This window comes from Chiloscyllium plagiosum, unplaced genomic scaffold, assembly GCF_037043375.1.
Source record: "Chiloscyllium plagiosum isolate Xiang-an unplaced genomic scaffold, Cpla_swu_hap1 HiC_scaffold_52, whole genome shotgun sequence".
NCBI classification, from domain to species: Eukaryota; Metazoa; Chordata; class Chondrichthyes; order Orectolobiformes; family Hemiscylliidae; genus Chiloscyllium; species Chiloscyllium plagiosum.
This window is the reverse complement of record NW_028270190.1, coordinates 30444-51690: the sequence shown is the minus strand read 5'-3', so window position 1 is coordinate 51690 and position 21247 is coordinate 30444.

Here is a 21247-nt window from a genome sequence, read left to right as displayed (position 1 = left end):
CCCAGTATTAATGTGAATGTGAATGTTTAATGTGAGTGTCCCTGTATTACTGACACTGTCGCTGCCCCTGTATTAATGTGAATGTGAATGTTTAATGTGAGTGTCCCTGTATTACTGACACTGTCCCTGTCCCTGTATTAATGTGAATGTGAATGTTTAATGTGAGTGTCCCTGTATTACTGACACTGTCCCTGTCCCAGTATTAATGTGAATGTGAATGTTTAATGTGAGTGTCCCTGTATTACTGACACTGTCGCTGCCCCTGTATTAATGTGAATGTGAATGTTTAATGTGAGTGTCCCTGTATTACTGACACTGTCGCTGCCCCTGTATTAATGTGAATGTGAATGTTTAATGTGAGTGTCCCTGTATTACTGACACTGTCCCTGTCCCTGTATTAATGTGAATGTGAATGTTTAATGTGAGTGTCCCTGTATTACTGACACTGTCCCTGTCCCTGTATTAATGTGAATGTGAATGTTTAATGTGAGTGTCCCTGTATTACTGACACTGTCCCTGTCCCTGTATTAATGTGAATGTGAATGTTTAATGTGAGTGTCCCTGTATTACTGACACTGTCCCAGTCCCTGTATTAATGTGAATGTGAATGTTTAATGTGAGTGTCCCTGTATTACTGACACAGTCCCTGTCCCTGTATTAATGTGAATGTGAATGTTTAATGTGAGTGTCCCTGTATTACTGACACTGTCCCTGTCCCTGTATTAATGTGAATGTGAATGTTTAATGTGAGTGTCCCTGTATTACTGACACTGTCCCTGTCCCTGTATTAATGTGAATATGAATGTTTAATGTGAGTGTCCCTGTATTACTGACACTGTTCCTGTCCCTGTATTAATGTGAATGTGAATGTTTAATGTGAGTGTCCCCGTATTACTGACACTGTCCCTGTCCCAGTATTAATGTGAATGTGAATGTTTAATGTGAGTGTCCCTGTATTACTGACACTGTCCCAGTCCCTGTATTAATGTGAATGTGAATGTTTAATGTGTGTGTCCCTGTATTACTGACACTGTCCCTGTCCCTGTATTAATGTGAATGTGAATGTTTAATGTGAGTGTCCCTGTATTACTGACACTGTCCCTGTCCCTGTATTAATGTGAATGTGAGTGTTTAATGTGAGTGTCCCTGTGTTACTGACACTGTCCCTGTCCCTGTATTAATGTGAATGTGAATGTTTAATGTGAGTGTCCCTGTATTACTGACACCGTCCCTGTCCCTGTATTAATGTGAATGTGAATGTTTAATGTGAGTGTCCCTGTATTACTGACACTGTCCCTGTCCCTGTATTAATGTGAATGTGAATGTTTAATGTGAGTGTCCCTGTATTACTGACACTGTCCCTGTCCCTGTATTAATGTGAATGTGAATGTTTAATGTGAGTGTCCCTGTGTTACTGACACTGTCCCTGTCCCTGTATTAATGTGAATGTGAATGTTTAATGTGAGTGTCCCTGTATTACTAACACTGTCCCTGTCCCTGTATTAATGTGAATGTGAATGTTTAATGTGAGTGTCCCTGTATTACTGACACTGTCCCTGTCCCTGTATTAATGTGAATGTGAATGTTTAATGTGAGTGTCCCTGTATTACTGACACTGTCCCTGTCCCTGTATTAATGTGAATGTGAATGTTTAATGTGAGTGTCCCTGTATTCCTGACACTGACACTGTCCCTGTATTAATGTGAATGTGAATGTTTAATGTGAGTGTCCCTGTGTTACTGACACTGTCCCTGTCCCTGTATTAATGTGAATGTGAATGTTTAATGTGAGTGTCCCTGTATTACTAACACTGTCCCTGTCCCTGTATTAATGTGAATGTGAATGTTTAATGTGAGTGTCCCTGTATTACTGACACTGTCCCTGTCCCTGTATTAATGTGAATGTGAATGTTTAATGTGAGTGTCCCTGTATTACTGACACTGTCCCTGTCCCTGTATTAATGTGAATGTGAATGTTTAATGTGAGTGTCCCTGTATTACTGACACTGTCCCTGTCCCTGTATTAATGTGAATGTGAATGTTTAATGTGAGTGTCCCTGTATTACTGACACTGTCCCTGTCCCTGTATTAATGTGAATGTGAATGTTTAATGTGAGTGTCCCTGTATTACTGACACTGTCCCTGTCCCTGTATTAATGTGAATGTGAATGTTTAATGTGAGTGTCCCTGTATTACTGACACTGTCCCTGTCCCTGTATTAATGTGAATGTGAATGTTTAATGTGTGTGTCCCTGTATCACTGACACAGTCCCTGTCCCTGTATTAATGTGAATGTGAATGTTTAATGTGAGTGTCCCTGTATTACTGACACTGTCCCTGTCCCTGTATTAATGTGAATGTGAATGTTTAATGTGAGTGTCCCTGTGTTACTGACACTGTCCCTGTCCCTGTATTAATGTGAATGTGTATGTTTAATGTGAGTGTCCCTGTATTACTGACACTGTCCCTGTCCCTGTATTAATGTGAATGTGAGTGTTTAATGTGAGTGTCCCTGTGTTACTGACACTGTCCCTGTCCCTGTATTAATGTGAATGTGAATGTTTAATGTGAGTGTCCCTGTATTACTGATACTGTCCCTGTCCCTGTATTAATGTTAATGTGAATGTTTAATGTGAGTGTCCCTGTATTACTGACACTGTCCCTGTCCCTGTATTAATGTGAATGTGAATGTTTAATGTGAGTGTCCCTGTATTACTGACACTGACCCTGTCCCTGTATTAATGTGAATGTGAATGTTTAATGTGAGTGTCCCTGTATTACTGATACTGTCCCTGTCCCTGTATTAATGTGAATGTGAATGTTTAATGTGAGTGTCCCTGTATTACTGACACTGTCCCTGTCCCTGTATTAATGTGAATGTGAATGTTTAATGTGAGTGTCCCTGTATTACTGACACTGTCCCTGTCCCTGTATTAATGTGAATGTGAATGTTTAATGTGTGTGTCCCTGTATTACTGACACTGTCCCTGTCCCTGTATAAATGTGAATGTGAATGTTTAATGTGAGTGTCCCTGTGTTACTGACACTGTCCCTGTCCCTGTATTAATGTGAATGTTTAATGTGAGTGTCCCTGTATTACTGACACTGTCCCTGTCCCTGTATTAATGTGAATGTGAATGTTTAATGTGTGTGTCCCTGTATTACTGACACTGTCCCTGTCCCTGTATTAATGTGAATGTGAATGTTTAATGTGAGTGTCCCTGTATTACTGACACTGTCCCTGTCCCTGTATTAATGTGAATGTTTAATGTGAGTGTCCCTGTATTACTGACACTGTCCCTGTCCCTGTATTAATGTGAATGTGAATGTTTAATGTGTGTGTCCCTGTATTACTGACACTGTCCCTGTCCCTGTATTAATGTGAATGTGAATGTTTAATGTGAGTGTCCCTGTATTACTGACACTGTCCCTGTCCCTGTATTAATGTGAATGTTTAATGTGAGTGTCCCTGTATTACTGACACTGTCCCTGTCTCTGTATTAATGTGAATGTGAATGTTTAATGTGAGTGTCCCTGTATTACTGACACCGTCCCTGTCCCAGTATTAATGTGAATGTGAATGTTTAATGTGAGTGTCCCTGTATTACTGACACTGTCCCTGTCCCTGTATTAATGTGAATGTGAATGTTTAATGTGAGTGTCCCTGTATTACTGACACTGTCCCTGTCCCTGTATTAATGTGAATGTGAATGTTTAATGTGAGTGTCCCTGTATTACTGACACTGTCCCTGTCCCTGTATTAATGTGAATGTGAATGTTTAATGTGAGTGTCCCTGTATTACTGACACTGTCCCTGTCCCTGTATTAATGTGAATGTTTAATGTGAGTGTCCCTGTATTACTGACACTGTCCCTGTCCCTGTATTAATGTGAATGTGAATGTTTAATGTGAGTGTCCCTGTATTACTGACACTGTCCCTGTCCCTGTATTAATGTTAAGGTGAATGTTTAATGTGAGTGTCCCTGTATTACTGACACTGTCCCTGTCCCTGTATTAATGTGAATGTGAATGTTTAATGTGAGTGTCCCTGTATTACTGACCCTGTCCCTGTCCCTGTATTAATGTGAATGTGAATGTTTAATGTGAGTGTCCCTGTGTTACTGACACTGTCCCTGTCCCTGTATTAATGTGAATGTTTAATGTCAGTGTCCCTGTATTACTGACACTGTCCCTGTTCCTGTATTAATGTGAATGTGAATGTTTAATGTGAGTGTCCCTGTATTACTGACACTGTCCCTGTCCCTGTATTAATGTGAATGTGAATGTTTAATGTGAGTGTCCCTGTATTACTGACACTGTCCCTGTCCCTGTATTAATGTGAATGTGAATGTTTAATGTGAGTGTCCCTGTATTACTGACACTGTCCCTGTATTAATGTGAATGTGAATGTTTAATGTGAGTGTGCCTGTATTACTGACACTGTCCCTGTCCCTGTATTAATGTGAATGTGAATGTTTAATGTGAGTGTCCCTGTATTACTGACACTGTCCCTGTCCCTGTATTAATGTGAATGTGAATGTTTAATGTGAGTGTCCCTGTGTTGCTGACACTGTCCCTGTCCCTGTATTAATGTGAATGTGAATGTTTAATGTGAGTGTCCCTGTGTTACTGACACTGTCTCTGTCCCTGTATTAATGTGAATGTGTATGTTTAATGTGAGTGTCCCTGTATTACTGACACTGTCCCTGTCCCTGTATTAATGTGAATGTGAATGTTTAATGTGAGTGTCCCAGTATTACTGACACTGTCCCTGTCCGTGTATTAATGTGAATGTGAGTGTTTAATGTGAGTGTCCCTGTATGACTGACACTGTCCCTGTCCCTGTATTAATGTGAATGTGAATGTTTAATGTGAGTGTCCCTGCATTACTGACACTGTCCCTGTCCCTGTATTAATGTGAATGTGAATGTTTAATGTGAGTGTCCCTGTATTACTGACACTGTCACTGTATTAATGTGAATGTGAATGTTTAATGTGAGTGTCCCCGTATTACTGACACTGTCCCTGTCCCTGTATTAATGTGAATGTGAATGTTTAATGTGAGTGTGCCTGTATTACTGACACTGTCCCTGTATTAATGTGAATGTGAATGTTTAATGTGAGTGTCCCCGTATTACTGACACTGTCCCTGTCCCTGTATTAATGTGAATGTGAGTGTTTAATGTGAGTGTCCCTGTATTACTGATACTGTCCCTGTCCCTGTATTAATGTGAATGTGAACGTTTAATGTGAGTGTCCCTGTATTACTGACACTGTCCCTGTCCCTGTATTAATGTGAATGTGAATGTTTAATGTGTGTCCCTGTATTACTGACACTGTCCCTGTCCCTGTATTACTGTGAATGTGAATGTTTAATGTGAGTGTGCCTGTATTACTGACACTGTCCCTGTATTAATGTGAATGTGAATGTTTAATGTGAGTGTCCCCGTATTACTGACACTGTCCCTGTCCCTGTATTAATGTGAATGTGAGTGTTTAATGTGAGTGTCCCTGTATTACTGATACTGTCCCTGTCCCTGTATTAATGTGAATGTGAACGTTTAATGTGAGTGTCCCTGTATTACTGACACTGTCCCTGCCCCTGTATTAATGTGAATGTGAATGTTTAATGTGAGTGTCCCTGTATTACTGACACTGTCCCTGTCTCTGTATTAATGTGAATGTTTAATGTGAGTGTCCCCATATTTCTGACACTGTCCCTGTATTAATGTGAATGTTTAATGTGAGTGTCCCTGTATTACTGACACTGTCCCTGTCTCTGTATTAATGTGAATGTTTAATGTGAGTGTCCCTGTATTACTGACACTGTCCCTGTCCCTGTATTAATGTGAATTTTTAATGTGAGTGTCCCTGTATTACTGACACTGTCCCTGTCCCTGTACTAATGTGAATGTTTAATGTGAGTGTCCCTGTATTACTGACACTGTCCCTGTCTCTGTATTAATGTGAATGTGAATGTTTAATGTGAGTGTCCCTGTATTACTGACACTGTCCCTGTCTCTGTATTAATGTGAATGTTTAATGTGAGTGTCCCTATATTTCTGACACTGTCCCTGTATTAATGTGAATGTTTAATGTGAGTGTCCCTGTATTACTGACACTGTCCCTGTCTCTGTATTAATGTGAATGTGAATGTTTAATGTGAGTGTCCCTGTATTACTGACACTGTCCCTGTCCCTGTATTAATGTGAATGTGAATGTTTAATGTGAGTGTCCCTGTGTTACTGACACTGTCCCTGTCCCTGTATTAATGTGAGTGTGAATGTTTAATGTGAGTGTCCCTGTATTACTGACACTGTCCCTGTATTAATGTGAATGTGAATGTTTAATGTGAGTGTCCCCGTATTACTGACACTGTCCCTGTCCCTGTATTAATGTGAATGTGAATGTTTAATGTGAGTGTCCCTGTGTTACTGACACTGTCCCTGTCCTTGTATTAATGTGAATGTGAATGTTTAATGTGAGTGTCCCTGTATTACTGACACTGTCCCTGTATTAATGTGAATGTGAATGTTTAATGTGAGTGTCCCTGTATTACTGACACTGTCCCTGTATTAATGTGAATGTGAATGTTTAATGTGAGTGTCCCTGTATTACTGACACTGTCCCTGTCCCTGTATTAATGTGAATGTGAATGTTTAATGTGAGTGTCCCTGTATTACTGACACTGTCCCTGCCCCTGTATTAATGTGAATGTGAATGTTTAATGTGAGTGTCCCAGTATTACTGACACTGTCCCTGTCCCTGTATTAATGTGAATGTGAATGTTTAATGTGAGTGTCCCTGTATTACTGACACTGTCCCTGTCTCTGTATTAATGTGAATGTTTAATGTGAGTGTCCCTGTATTACTGACACTGTCCCTGTCCGTGTATTAATGTGAATTTTTAATGTGAGTGTCCCTGTATTACTGACACTGTCCCTGTCCCTGTACTAATGTGAATGTTTAATGTGAGTGTCCCTGTATTACTGACACTGTCCCTGTCCCTGTATTAATGTGAATGTGAATGTTTAATGTGAGTGTCCCCGTATTACTGACACTGTCCCTGTCCCTGTATTAATGTGAATGTGAATGTTTAATGTGAGTGTCCCTGTATTACTGTCACTGTCCCTGTCCCTGTATTAATGTGAATGTGAATGTTTAATGTGAGTGTCCCTGTATTACTGACACTGTCCCTGTCTCTGTATTAATGTGAATGTGAATGTTTAATGTGAGTGTCCCTGTATTACTGACACTGTCCCTGTCCCTGTATTAATGTGAATGTGAATGTTTAATGTGAGTGTCCCTGTATTACTGACACTGTCCCTGTCCCTGTATTAATGTGAATGTGAATGTTTAATGTGAGTGTCCCTGCATTACTGACACTGTCCCTGTCCCTGTATTAATGTGAATGTGAATGTTTAATGTGAGTGTCCCTGTATTACTGATACTGTCCCTGTCCCTGTATTAATGTGAATGTAAATGTTTAATGTGAGTGTCCCTGTGTTACTGACACTGTCCCTGTCCCTGTATTAATGTGAATGTGAATGTTTAATGTGAGTGTCCCTGTATTACTGACACTGTCCCTGTATTAATGTGAATGTGAATGTTTAATGTGAGTGTCCCTGTATTACTGACACTGTCCCTGTCCCTGTATTAATGTGAATGTGAATGTTTAATGTGAGTGTCCCTGTATTACTGACACTGTCCCTGTCCCTGTATTAATGTGAATGTGAATGTTTAATGTGAGTGTCCCTGCATTACTGACACTGTCCCTGTCCCTGTATTAATGTGAATGTGAATGTTTAATGTGAGTGTCCCTGTGTTACTGACACTGTCCCTGTCCCTGTATTAATGTGAATGTGAATGTTTAATGTGAGTGTCCCTGTATTACTGACACTGTCCCTGTCCCTGTATTAATGTGAATGTGAATGTTTAATGTGAGTGTCCCTGTATTACTGTCACTGTCCATGTCCCTGTATTAATGTGAATGTGAATGTTTAATGTGAGTGTCCCTGTATTACTGACACTGTCCCTGTCCCTGTATTAATGTGAATGTGAATGTTTAATGTGAGTGTCCCTGTATTACTGACACTGTCCCTGTCCCTGTATTAATGTGAATGTGAATGTTTAATGTGAGTGTCCCTGTATTACTGACACTGTCCCTGTCCCTGTATTAATGTGAATGTGAATGTTTAATGTGAGTGTCCCTGTATTACTGTCACTGTCCCTGTCCCTGTATTAATGTGAATGTGAATGTTTAATGTGAGTGTCCCTGTATTACTGACACTGTCCCTGTCCCTGTATTAATGTGAATGTGAATGTTTAATGTGAGTGTCCCTGTATTACTGACACTGTCCCTGTCCCTGTATTAATGTGAATGTGAATGTTTAATGTGAGTGTCCCTGTGTTACTGACACTGTCCCTGTCCCTGTATTAATGTGAGTGTGAATGTTTAATGTGAGTGTCCCTGTATTACTGACACTGTCCCTGTATTAATGTGAATGTGAATGTTTAATGTGAGTGTCCCCGTATTACTGACACTGTCCCTGTCCCTGTATTAATGTGAATGTGAATGTTTAATGTGAGTGTCCCTGTGTTACTGACACTGTCCCTGTCCTTGTATTAATGTGAATGTGAATGTTTAATGTGAGTGTCCCTGTATTACTGACACTGTCCCTGTATTAATGTGAATGTGAATGTTTAATGTGAGTGTCCCTGTATTACTGACACTGTCCCTGTATTAATGTGAATGTGAATGTTTAATGTGAGTGTCCCTGTATTACTGACACTGTCCCTGTCCCTGTATTAATGTGAATGTGAATGTTTAATGTGAGTGTCCCTGTATTACTGACACTGTCCCTGCCCCTGTATTAATGTGAATGTGAATGTTTAATGTGAGTGTCCCAGTATTACTGACACTGTCCCTGTCCCTGTATTAATGTGAATGTGAATGTTTAATGTGAGTGTCCCTGTATTACTGACACTGTCCCTGTCTCTGTATTAATGTGAATGTTTAATGTGAGTGTCCCTGTATTACTGACACTGTCCCTGTCCGTGTATTAATGTGAATTTTTAATGTGAGTGTCCCTGTATTACTGACACTGTCCCTGTCCCTGTACTAATGTGAATGTTTAATGTGAGTGTCCCTGTATTACTGACACTGTCCCTGTCCCTGTATTAATGTGAATGTGAATGTTTAATGTGAGTGTCCCCGTATTACTGACACTGTCCCTGTCCCTGTATTAATGTGAATGTGAATGTTTAATGTGAGTGTCCCTGTATTACTGTCACTGTCCCTGTCCCTGTATTAATGTGAATGTGAATGTTTAATGTGAGTGTCCCTGTATTACTGACACTGTCCCTGTCTCTGTATTAATGTGAATGTGAATGTTTAATGTGAGTGTCCCTGTATTACTGACACTGTCCCTGTCCCTGTATTAATGTGAATGTGAATGTTTAATGTGAGTGTCCCTGTATTACTGACACTGTCCCTGTCCCTGTATTAATGTGAATGTGAATGTTTAATGTGAGTGTCCCTGCATTACTGACACTGTCCCTGTCCCTGTATTAATGTGAATGTGAATGTTTAATGTGAGTGTCCCTGTATTACTGATACTGTCCCTGTCCCTGTATTAATGTGAATGTAAATGTTTAATGTGAGTGTCCCTGTGTTACTGACACTGTCCCTGTCCCTGTATTAATGTGAATGTGAATGTTTAATGTGAGTGTCCCTGTATTACTGACACTGTCCCTGTATTAATGTGAATGTGAATGTTTAATGTGAGTGTCCCTGTATTACTGACACTGTCCCTGTCCCTGTATTAATGTGAATGTGAATGTTTAATGTGAGTGTCCCTGTATTACTGACACTGTCCCTGTCCCTGTATTAATGTGAATGTGAATGTTTAATGTGAGTGTCCCTGCATTACTGACACTGTCCCTGTCCCTGTATTAATGTGAATGTGAATGTTTAATGTGAGTGTCCCTGTGTTACTGACACTGTCCCTGTCCCTGTATTAATGTGAATGTGAATGTTTAATGTGAGTGTCCCTGTATTACTGACACTGTCCCTGTCCCTGTATTAATGTGAATGTGAATGTTTAATGTGAGTGTCCCTGTATTACTGTCACTGTCCATGTCCCTGTATTAATGTGAATGTGAATGTTTAATGTGAGTGTCCCTGTATTACTGACACTGTCCCTGTCCCTGTATTAATGTGAATGTGAATGTTTAATGTGAGTGTCCCTGTATTACTGACACTGTCCCTGTCCCTGTATTAATGTGAATGTGAATGTTTAATGTGAGTGTCCCTGTATTACTGACACTGTCCCTGTCCCTGTATTAATGTGAATGTGAATGTTTAATGTGAGTGTCCCTGTATTACTGTCACTGTCCCTGTCCCTGTATTAATGTGAATGTGAATGTTTAATGTGAGTGTCCCTGTATTACTGACACTGTCCCTGTCCCTGTATTAATGTGAATGTGAATGTTTAATGTGAGTGTCCCTGTATTACTGACACTGTCCCTGTCCCTGTATTAATGTGAATGTGAATGTTTAATGTGAGTGTCCCTGTGTTACTGACACTGTCCCTGTCCCTGTATTAATGTGAATGTGAATGTTTAATGTGAGTGTCCCTGTATTACTGACACTGTCCCTGTCCCTGTATTAATGTGAATGTGAATGTTTAATGTGAGTGTCCCTGGATTACTGACACTGTCCCTGTCCTGTATTAATGTGAATGTGAATGTTTAATGTGAGTGTCCCTGTATTACTGACACTGTCCCTGTCCCTGTATTAATGTAAATGTGAATGTTTAATGTGAGTGTCCCTGTATTACTGACACTGTCCCTGTCCCTGTATTAATGTGAGTGTGAATGTTTAATGTGAGTGTCCCTGTATTACTGACACTGTCCCTGTCCCTGTATTAATGTGAATGTGAATGTTTAATGTGAGTGTCCCCGTATTACTGACACTGTCCCTGTCCTTGTATTAATGTGAATGTGAATGTTTAATGTGAGTGTCCCCGTATTACTGACACTGTCCCTGTCCCTGTATTAATGTGAATGTGAGTGTTTAATGTGAGTGTCCCTGTATTACTGACACTGTCCCTGTCCCTGTATTAATGTGAATGTAAATGTTTAATGTGAGTGTCCCTGTATTACTGACACTGTCCCTGTCCCTGTATTAATGTGAATGTGAATGTTTAATGTGAGTGTCCCTGTATTACTGACACTGTCCCTGTCCCTGTATTAATGTGAATGTTTAATGTGAGTGTCCCTGTATTACTGACACTGTCCCTGTCCCTGTATTAATGTGAATGTGAATGTTTAATGTGAGTGTCCCTGTATTACTGACACTGTCCCTACCCCTGTATTAATGTGAATGTGAATGTTTAATGTGAGTGTCCCTGGATTACTGACACTGTCCCTGTCCCTGTATTAATGTGAATGTGAATGTTTAATGTGAGTGTCCTTGTATTACTGACACTGTCCCTGTCCCTGTATTAATGTGAATGTGAATGTTTAATGTGAGTGTCCCTGTATTACTGACACTGTCCCTGTCCCTGTATTAATGTGAATGTGAATGTTTAATGTGAGTGTCCCTGTATTACTGACACTGTCCCTGTCCCTGTATTAATGTGAATGTGAATGTTTAATGTGAGTGTCCCTGTATTACTGACACTGTCCCTGTCCCTGTATTAATGTGAATGTGAATGTTTAATGTGAGTGTCCCTGTATTACTGACACTGTCCCTGTCCCTGTATTAATGTGAATGTGAATGTTTAATGTGAGTGTCCCTGTATTACTGACACTGTCCCTGTCCCTGTATTAATGTGAATGTGAATGTTTAATGTGAGTGTCCCTGTGTTACTGACACTGTCCCTGTCCCTGTATTAATGTGAATGTGAATGTTTAATGTGAGTGTCCCTGTATTACTGACACTGTCCCTGTCCCTGTATTAATGTGAATGTGAATGTTTAATGTGAGTGTCCCTGTATTACTGACACTGTCCCTGTCCCTGTATTAATGTGAATGTGAATGTTTAATGTGAGTGTCCCTGTATTACTGACACTGTCCCTGTCCCTGTATTAATGTGAATGTGAATGTTTAATGTGAGTGTCCCTATATTACTGACACTGTCCCTGTCCCTGTATTAATGTGAATGTGAATGTTTAATGTGAGTGTCCCTGTATTACTGACACTGTCCCTGTCCCTGTATTAATGTGAATGTGAATGTTTAATGTGAGTGTCACTGTATTACTGACACTGTCCCTGTCCCTGTATTAATGTTAATGTGAATGTTTAATGTGAGTGTCCCTGAATTACTGACACTGTCCCTGTCCCTGTATTAATGTGAATGTGAATGTTTAATGTGAGTGTCCTTGTATTACTGACACTGTCCCTGTCCCTGTATTAATGTGAATGTGAATGTTTAATGTGAGTGTCACTGTATTACTGACACTGTCCCTGTCCCTGTATTAATGTTAATGTGAATGTTTAATGTGAGTGTCCCCGTATTACTGACACTGTCCCTGTCCCTGTATAAATGTGAATGTGAATGTTTCATGTGAGTGTCCCTGTATTACTGATACTGTCCCTGTCCTGGTAAAAATTTGAATGTGAATGTTTAATGTGAGTGTCCCTGTATTACTGACACTGTCCCTGTCCCTGTATTAATGTGAATGTGAATGTTTAATGTGAGTGTCCCTGTATTACTGACACTGTCTATGTCCCTGTATTAATGTGAATGTGAATGTTTAATGTGAGTGTCCCTGTATTACTGTCACTGTCTATGTCCCTGTATTAATGTGAATGTGAATGTTTAATGTGAGTGTCCCTGTATTACTGACACTGTCCCTGTCCTGTATTAATGTGAATGTGAATGTTTAATGTGAGTGTCCCTGTGTTACTGACACTGTCCCTGTCCCTGTATTAATGTGAATGTGAATGTTTAATGTGAGTGTCCCTGTATTACTGACACTGTCCCTGTCCCTGTACTAATGTGAATGTTTAATGTGAGTGTCCCTGTATTACTGACACTGTCCCTGTCTCTGTATTAATGTGAATGTTTAATGTGAGTGTCCCTGTATTACTGACACTGTCCCTGTCCCTGTATTAATGTGAATGTGAATGTTTAATGTGAGTGTCCCTGTATTACTGACACTGTCCCTGTCCCTGTATTAATGTGAATGTGAATGTTTAATGTGAGTGTCCCTGTATTACTGACACTGTCCCTGTCCCTGTATTAATGTGAATGTGAATGTTTAATGTGAGTGTCCCTGTATTACTGACACTGTCCCTGTCCCTGTATTAATGTGAATGTGAATGTTTAATGTGAGTGTCCCTGTGTTACTGACACTGTCCCTGTCCCTGTATTAATGTGAATGTGAATGTTTAATGTGAGTGTCCCTGTATTACTGACACTGCCCCTGTCCCTGTATTAATGTGAATGTGAATGTTTAATGTGAGTGCCCCTGCATTACTGACACTGTCCCTGTCCCTGTATTAATGTGAATGTGAATGTTTAATGTGAGTGTCCCTGTGTTACTGACACTGTCCCTGTCCCTGTATTAATGTGAATGTGAATGTTTAATGTGAGTGTCCCTGTATGACTGACACTGTCCCTGTCCCTGTATTAATGTGAATGTGAATGTTTAATGTGAGTGTCCCTGTATTACTGACACTGTCCCTGTCCCTGTATTAATGTGAATGTGAATGTTTAATGTGAGTGTCCCTGTATTACTGACACTGTCCCTGTCCCTGTATTAATGTGAATGTGAATGTTTAATGTGAGTGTCCCTGTATTACTGACACTGTCCCTGTCCTGTATTAATGTGAATGTGAATGTTTAATGTGAGTGTCCCTGTATGACTGACACTGTCCCTGTCCTGTATTAATGTGAATGTGAATGTTTAATGTGAGTGTCCCTGTATTACTGACACTGTCCCTGTCCCTGTATTAATGTGAATGTTTAATGTGAGTGTCCCTGTATTACTGACACTGTCCCTGTCCCTGTATAAATGTGAATGTGAATGTTTAATGTGAGTGTCCCTGTATTACTGACACTGTCCCTGTCCCTGTATTAATGTGAATGTAAATGTTTAATGTGAGTGTCCCTGTATTACTGACACTGTCCCTGTCCCTGTATTAATGTTAATGTGAATGTTTAATGTGTGTCCCCGTATTACTGACACTGTCCCTGTCCCTGTATTAATGTGAATGTGAATGTTTAATGTGAGTGTCCCTGTATTACTGACACTGTCCCTGTCCCTGTATTAATGTGAATGTGAATGTTTAATGTGAGTGTCCCCGTATTACTGACACTGTCCCTGTCCCTGTATTAATGTTAATGTGAATGTTTAATGTGAGTGTCCCTGTATTACTGACACTGTCCCTGTCCCTGTATTAATGTGAATGCGAATGTTTCATGTGAGTGTCCCTGTATTACTGACACTGTCCCTGTCTCTGTATTAATGTGAATGTGAATGTTTAATGTGAGTGTCCCCGTATTACTGACACTGTCCCTGTCCCTGTATTAATGTGAATGTGAATGTTTAATGTGAGTGTCCCTGTATTACTGACACTGTCCCTGTCTCTGTATTAATGTGAATGTGAATGTTTAATGTGAGTGTCCCTGTATTACTGACACTGTCCCTGTCCCAGTATTAATGTGAATGTGAATGTTTAATGTGAGTGTCCCTGTATTACTGACACTGTCCCTGTCCCTGTATTAATGTGAATGTGAATGTTTAATGTGAGTGTCCCTGTATTACTGACACTGTCCCTGTCCCTGTATTAATGTGAATGTGAATGTTTAATGTGAGTGTCCCTGTATTACTGACACTGTCCCTGTCCCTGTATTAATGTGAATGTGAATGTTTAATGTGAGTGTCCCTGTATTACTGACACTGTCCCTGTCCCTGTATTAATGTGAATGTGAATGTTTAATGTGAGTGTCCCTGTATTACTGACACTGTCCCTGTATTAATGTGAATGTGAATGTTTAATGTGAGTGTCCCTGTATTACTGACACTGTCCCTGTCCCTGTATTAATGTGAATGTGAATGTTTAATGTGAGTGTCCCTGTATTACTGACACTGTCCCTGTCCCTGTATTAATGTGAATGTTTAATGTGAGTGTCCCTGTATTACTGATACTGTCCCTGTCCTGGTAAAAATTTGAATGTGAATGTTTAATGTGAGTGTCCCTGTATTACTGACACTGTCCCTGTCCCTGTATTAATGTGAATGTGAATGTTTAATGTGAGTGTCCCTGTATTACTGACACTGTCCCTGTCCCTGTATTAATGTGAATGTGAATGTTTAATGTGAGTGTCCCTGTATTACTGACACTGTCCCTGTCTCTGTATTAATGTGAATGTGAATGTTTAATGTGAGTGTCCCCGTATTACTGACACTGTCCCTGTCCCTGTATTAATGTGAATGTGAATGTTTAATGTGAGTGTCCCTGTATTACTGACACTGTCCCTGTCCCTGTATTAATGTGAATGTGAATGTTTAATGTGAGTGTCCCTGTATTACTGACACTGTCCCTGTCCCTGTATTAATGTGAATGTGAATGTTTAATGTGAGTGTCCCTGTATTACTGTCACTGTCCATGTCCCTGTATTAATGTGAATGTGAATGTTTAATGTGAGTGTCCCTGTATTACTGACACTGTCCCTGTCCGTGTATTAATGTGAATGTGAATGTTTAATGTGAGTGTCCCTGTATTACTGACACTGTCCCTGTCCCTGTATTAATGTGAATGTGAATGTTTAATGTGAGTGTCCCTGTATTACTGACACTGTCCCTGTCCCTGTATTAATGTGAATGTGAATGTTTAATGTGAGTGTCCCTGTATTACTGACACTGTCCCTGTCCCTGTATTAATGTGAATGTGAATGTTTAATGTGAGTGTCCCTGTATTACTGACACTGTCACTGTATTAATGTGAATGTGAATGTTTAATGTGAGTGTCCCCGTATTACTGACACTGTCCCTGTCCCTGTATTAATGTGAATGTGAGTGTTTAATGTGAGTGTCCCTGTATTACTGACACTGTCCCTGTCCCTGTATTAATGTGAATGTGAATGTTTAATGTGAGTGTCCCTGTATTACTGACACTGTCCCTGTCCCTGTATTAATGTGAATGTGAATGTTTAATGTGAGTGTGCCTGTATTACTGACACTGTCCCTGTATTAATGTGAATGTGAATGTTTAATGTGAGTGTCCCCGTATTACTGACACTGTCCCTGTCCCTGTATTAATGTGAATGTGAGTGTTTAATGTGAGTGTCCCTGTATAACTGATACTGTCCCTGTCCCTGTATTAATGTGAATGTGAATGTTTAATGTGAGTGTCCCTGTATTACTGACACTGTCCCTGCCCCTGTATTAATGTGAATGTGAATGTTTAATGTGAGTGTCCCTGTATTACTGACACTGTCCCTGTCTCTGTATTAATGTGAATGTTTAATGTGAGTGTCCCTATATTTCTGACACTGTCCCTGTATTAATGTGAATGTTTAATGTGAGTGTCCCTGTATTACTGACACTGTCCCTGTCTCTGTATTAATGTGAATGTGAATGTTTAATGTGAGTGTCCCTGTATTCCTGACACTGTCCCTGTCCTGTATTAATGTGAATGTGAATGTTTAATGTGAGTGTCCCTGTATTACTGACACTGTCCCTGTCCCTGTATTAATGTTAATGTGAATGTTTAATGTGTGTCCCCGTATTACTGACACTGTCCCTGTCCCTGTATTAATGTGAATGTGAATGTTTAATGTGAGTGTCCCTGTATTACTGACACTGTCCCTGTCCCTGTATTAATGTGAATGTGAATGTTTAATGTGAGTGTCACTGTATTACTGACACTGTCCCTGTCCCTGTATTAATGTGAATGTGAATGTTTAATGTGAGTGTCACTGTATTACTGACACTGTCCCTGCCCTGTATAAATGTGAATGTGAATGTTTCATGTGAGTGTCCCTGTATTACTGACACTGTCCCTGTCCCTGTATTAATGTGAATGTGAATGTTTAATGTGAGTGTCCCTGTATTACTGACACTGTCCCTGTCCCTGTATTAATGTGAATGTGAATGTTTAATGTGAGTGTCCCTGTATTACTGACACTGTCCCTGTCCCTGTATTAATGTGAATGTGAATGTTTAATGTGAGTGTCCCTGTATTACTGACACTGTCCCTGTCCCTGTATTAATGTGAATGTGAATGTTTAATGTGAGTGTCCCTGTATTACTGACACTGTCCCTGTATTAATGTGAATGTTTAATGTGAGTGTCCCTGTATTACTGACACTGTCCCTGTCCCTGTATTAATGTGAATGTGAATGTTTAATGTGAGTGTCCCTGTATTACTGACACTGTCCCTGTCCCTGTATTAATGTGAATGTTTAATGTGAGTGTCCCTGTATTACTGACACTGTCCCTGTCCCTGTATTAATGTGAATGTGAATGTTTAATGTGAGTGTCCCTGTATTACTGACACTGTCCCTGTCCCTGTATTAATGTGAATGTGAATGTTTAATGTGAGTGTCCCTGTATTACTGACACTGTCCCTGTCCCTGTATTAATGTGAATGTGAATGTTTAATGTGAGTGTCCCTGTATTACTGACACTGTCCCTGTCCCTGTATTAATGTGAATGTGAATGTTTAATGTGAGTGTCCCTGTATTACTGACACTGTCCCTGTCCCTGTATTAATGTGAATGTGAATGTTTAATGTGAGTGTCCCTGTATTACTGACACCGTCCCTGTCCCTGTATTAATGTGAATGTGAATGTTTAATGTGAGTGTCCCTGTATTACTGACACTGTCCCTGTCCCTGTATTAATGTGAATGTGAATGTTTAATGTGAGTGTCCCTGTATTACTGACACTGTCCCTGTCCCTGTATTAATGTGAATGTGAATGTTTAATGTGAGTGTCCCTGTATTACTGACACTGTCCCTGTCCCTGTATTAATGTGAATGTGAATGTTTAATGTGAGTGTCCCTGTGTTACTGACACTGTCCCTGTCCCTGTATTAATGTGAATGTGAATGTTTAATGTGAGTGTCCCTGTATTACTGACACTGTCCCTGTCCCTGTATTAATGTGAATGTGAATGTTTAATGTGAGTGTCCCTGTATTACTGACACTGTCCCTGTCCCTGTATTAATGTGAATGTGAATGTTTAATGTGAGTGTCCCCGTATTACTGACACTGTCCCTGTCCCTGTATTAATGTGAACGTGTATGTTTAATGTGAGTATCCCCGTATTACTGACACTGTCCCTGTCCCTGTATTAATGTGAATGTGAATGTTTAATGTGAGTGTCCCTGTATTACTGACACTGTCCCTGTCCCTGTATTAATGTGAATGTGAATGTTTAATGTGAGTGTCCCTGTATTACTGACACTGTCCCTGTCTCTGTATTAATGTGAATGTTTAATGTGAGTGTCCCTGTATTACTGACACTGTCCCTGTCCCTGTATTAATGTGAATGTGAATGTTTAATGTGAGTGTCCCTGTATTACTGACACTGTCCCTGTCCCTGTATTAATGTGAATGTGAATGTTTAATGTGAGTGTCACTGTATTACTGACACTGTCCCTGTCCCTGTATTAATGTTAATGTGAATGTTTAATGTGAGTGTCCCCGTATTACTGACACTGTCCCTGTCCCTGTATTAATGTGAATGTGAATGTTTAATGTGAGTGTCCCTGTATTACTGACACTGTCCCTGTCCCTGTATTAATGTGAATGTGAATGTTTAATGTGAGTGTCCCCGTATTACTGACACTGTCCCTGTCCCTGTATTAATGTGAATGTGAATGTTTAATGTGAGTGTCCCTGTATTACTGACACTGTCCCTGTCCCTGTATTAATGTGAATGTGAATGTTTAATGTGAGTGTCCCTGTATTACTGACACTGTCCCTGTCCGTGTATAAATGTGAATGTGAATGTTTAATGTGAGTGTCCCTGTATTACTGATACTGTCCCTGTCCTGGTAAAAATTTGAATGTGAATGTTTAATGTGAGTGTCCCTGTATTACTGACACTGTCCCTGCCCCTGTATTAATGTGAATGTGAATGTTTAATGTGAGTGTCCCTGTATTACTGACACTGTCCCTGTCCCTGTATTAATGTGAATGTGAATGTTTAATGTGAGTGTCCCTGTATTACTGACACTGTCCCTGTCTCTGTATTAATGTGAATGTTTAATGTGAGTGTCCCTATATTTCTGACACTGTCCCTGTATTAATGTGAATGTTTAATGTGAGTGTCCCTGTATTACTGACACTGTCCCTGTCTCTGTATTAATGTGAATGTGAATGTTTAATGTGAGTGTCCCTGTATTACTGACACTGTCCCTGTCCCTGTATTCATGTGAATGTGAATGTTTAATGTGAGTGTCCCTGGATTACTGACACTGTCCCTGTCCTGTATTAATGTGAATGTGAATGTTTAATGTGAGTGTCCCTGTATTACTGACACTGTCCCTGTCCCTGTATTAATGTTAATGTGAATGTTTAATGTGTGTCCCCGTATTACTGACACTGTCCCTGTCCCTGTATTAATGTGAATGTGAATGTTTAATGTGAGTGTCCCTGTATTACTGACACTGTCCCTGTCCCTGTATTAATGTGAATGTGAATGTTTAATGTGAGTGTCCCTGTATTACTGACACTGTCCCTGTCCCTGTATTAATGTGAATGTGAATGTTTAATGTGAGTGTCACTGTATTACTGACACTGTCCCTGTCCCTGTATTAATGTTAATGTGAATGTTTAATGTGAGTGTCCCCGTATTACTGACACTGTCCCTGTCCCTGTAATAATGTGAATGTGAATGTTTAATGTGAGTGTCCCTGTATTACTGACACTGTCCCTGTCCCTGTATTAATGTGAATGTGAATGTTTAATGTGAGTGTCCCTGTATTACTGACACTGTCCCTGTCCCAGTATTAATGTGAATGTGAATGTTTAATGTGAGTGTCCCTGTATTACTGACACTGTCCCTGTCCCTGTATTAATGTGAATGTGAATGTTTAATGTGAGTGTCCCTGTATTACTGACACTGTCCCTGTCCCTGTATTAATGTGAATGTGAATGTTTAATGTGAGTGTCCCCGTATTACTGACACTGTCCCTGTCCCTGTATTAATGTGAATGTGAATGTTTAATGTGAGTGTCCCTGTATTACTGACACTGTCCCTGTCCCTGTATTAATGTGAATGTGAATGTTTAATGTGAGTGTCCCTGTATTACTGACACTGTCCCTGTCCCTGTATTAATGTGAATGTGAATGTTTAATGTGAGTGTCCCTGTATTACTGACACTGTCCCTGTCCCTGTATTAATGTGAATGTGAATATTTAATGTGAGTGTCCCTGTGTTACTGACACTGTCCCTGTCCCTGTATTAATGTGAATGTGAATGTTTAATGTGAGTGTCCCTGTATTACTGACACTGTCCCTGTCCCTGTATTAATGTGAATGTGAATGTTTCATGTGAGTGTCCCTGTATTACTGATACTGTCCCTGTCCTGGTAAAAATTTGAATGTGAATGTTTAATGTGAGTGTCCCTGTATTACTGACACTGTCCCTGTCCCTGTATTAATGTGAATGTGAATGTTTAATGTGAGTGTCCCTGTATTACTGACACTGTCCCTGTCCCTGTATTAATGTGAATGTGAATGTTTAATGTGAGTGTCCCTGTATTACTGTCACTGTCCATGTCCCTGTATTAATGTGCATGTGAATGTTTAATGTGAGTGTCCCTGTATTACTGACACTGTCCCTGTCCGTGTATTAATGTGAATGTGAATGTTTAATGTGAGTGTCCCTGTATTACTGACACTGTCCCTGTACCTGTATTAATGTGAATGTGAATGTTTAATGTGAGTGTCCCTGTATTACTGACACTGTCACTGTATTAATGTGAATGTGAATGTTTAATGTGAGTGTCCCTGTATTACTGACACTGTCCCTGTCCCTGTATTAATGTGAATGTGAGTGTTTAATGTGAGTGTCCCTGTTTTCCTGACACTGTCCCTGTCCCTGTATTAATGGGAATGTGAATGTTTAATGTGAGTGTCCCTGTATTACTGACACTGTCCCTGTCCCTGTATTAATGTGAATGTAAATGTTTAATGTGAGTGTGCCTGTATTACTGACACTGTCCCTGTATTAATGTGAATGTGAATGTTTAATGTGAGTGTCCCCGTATTACTGACACTGT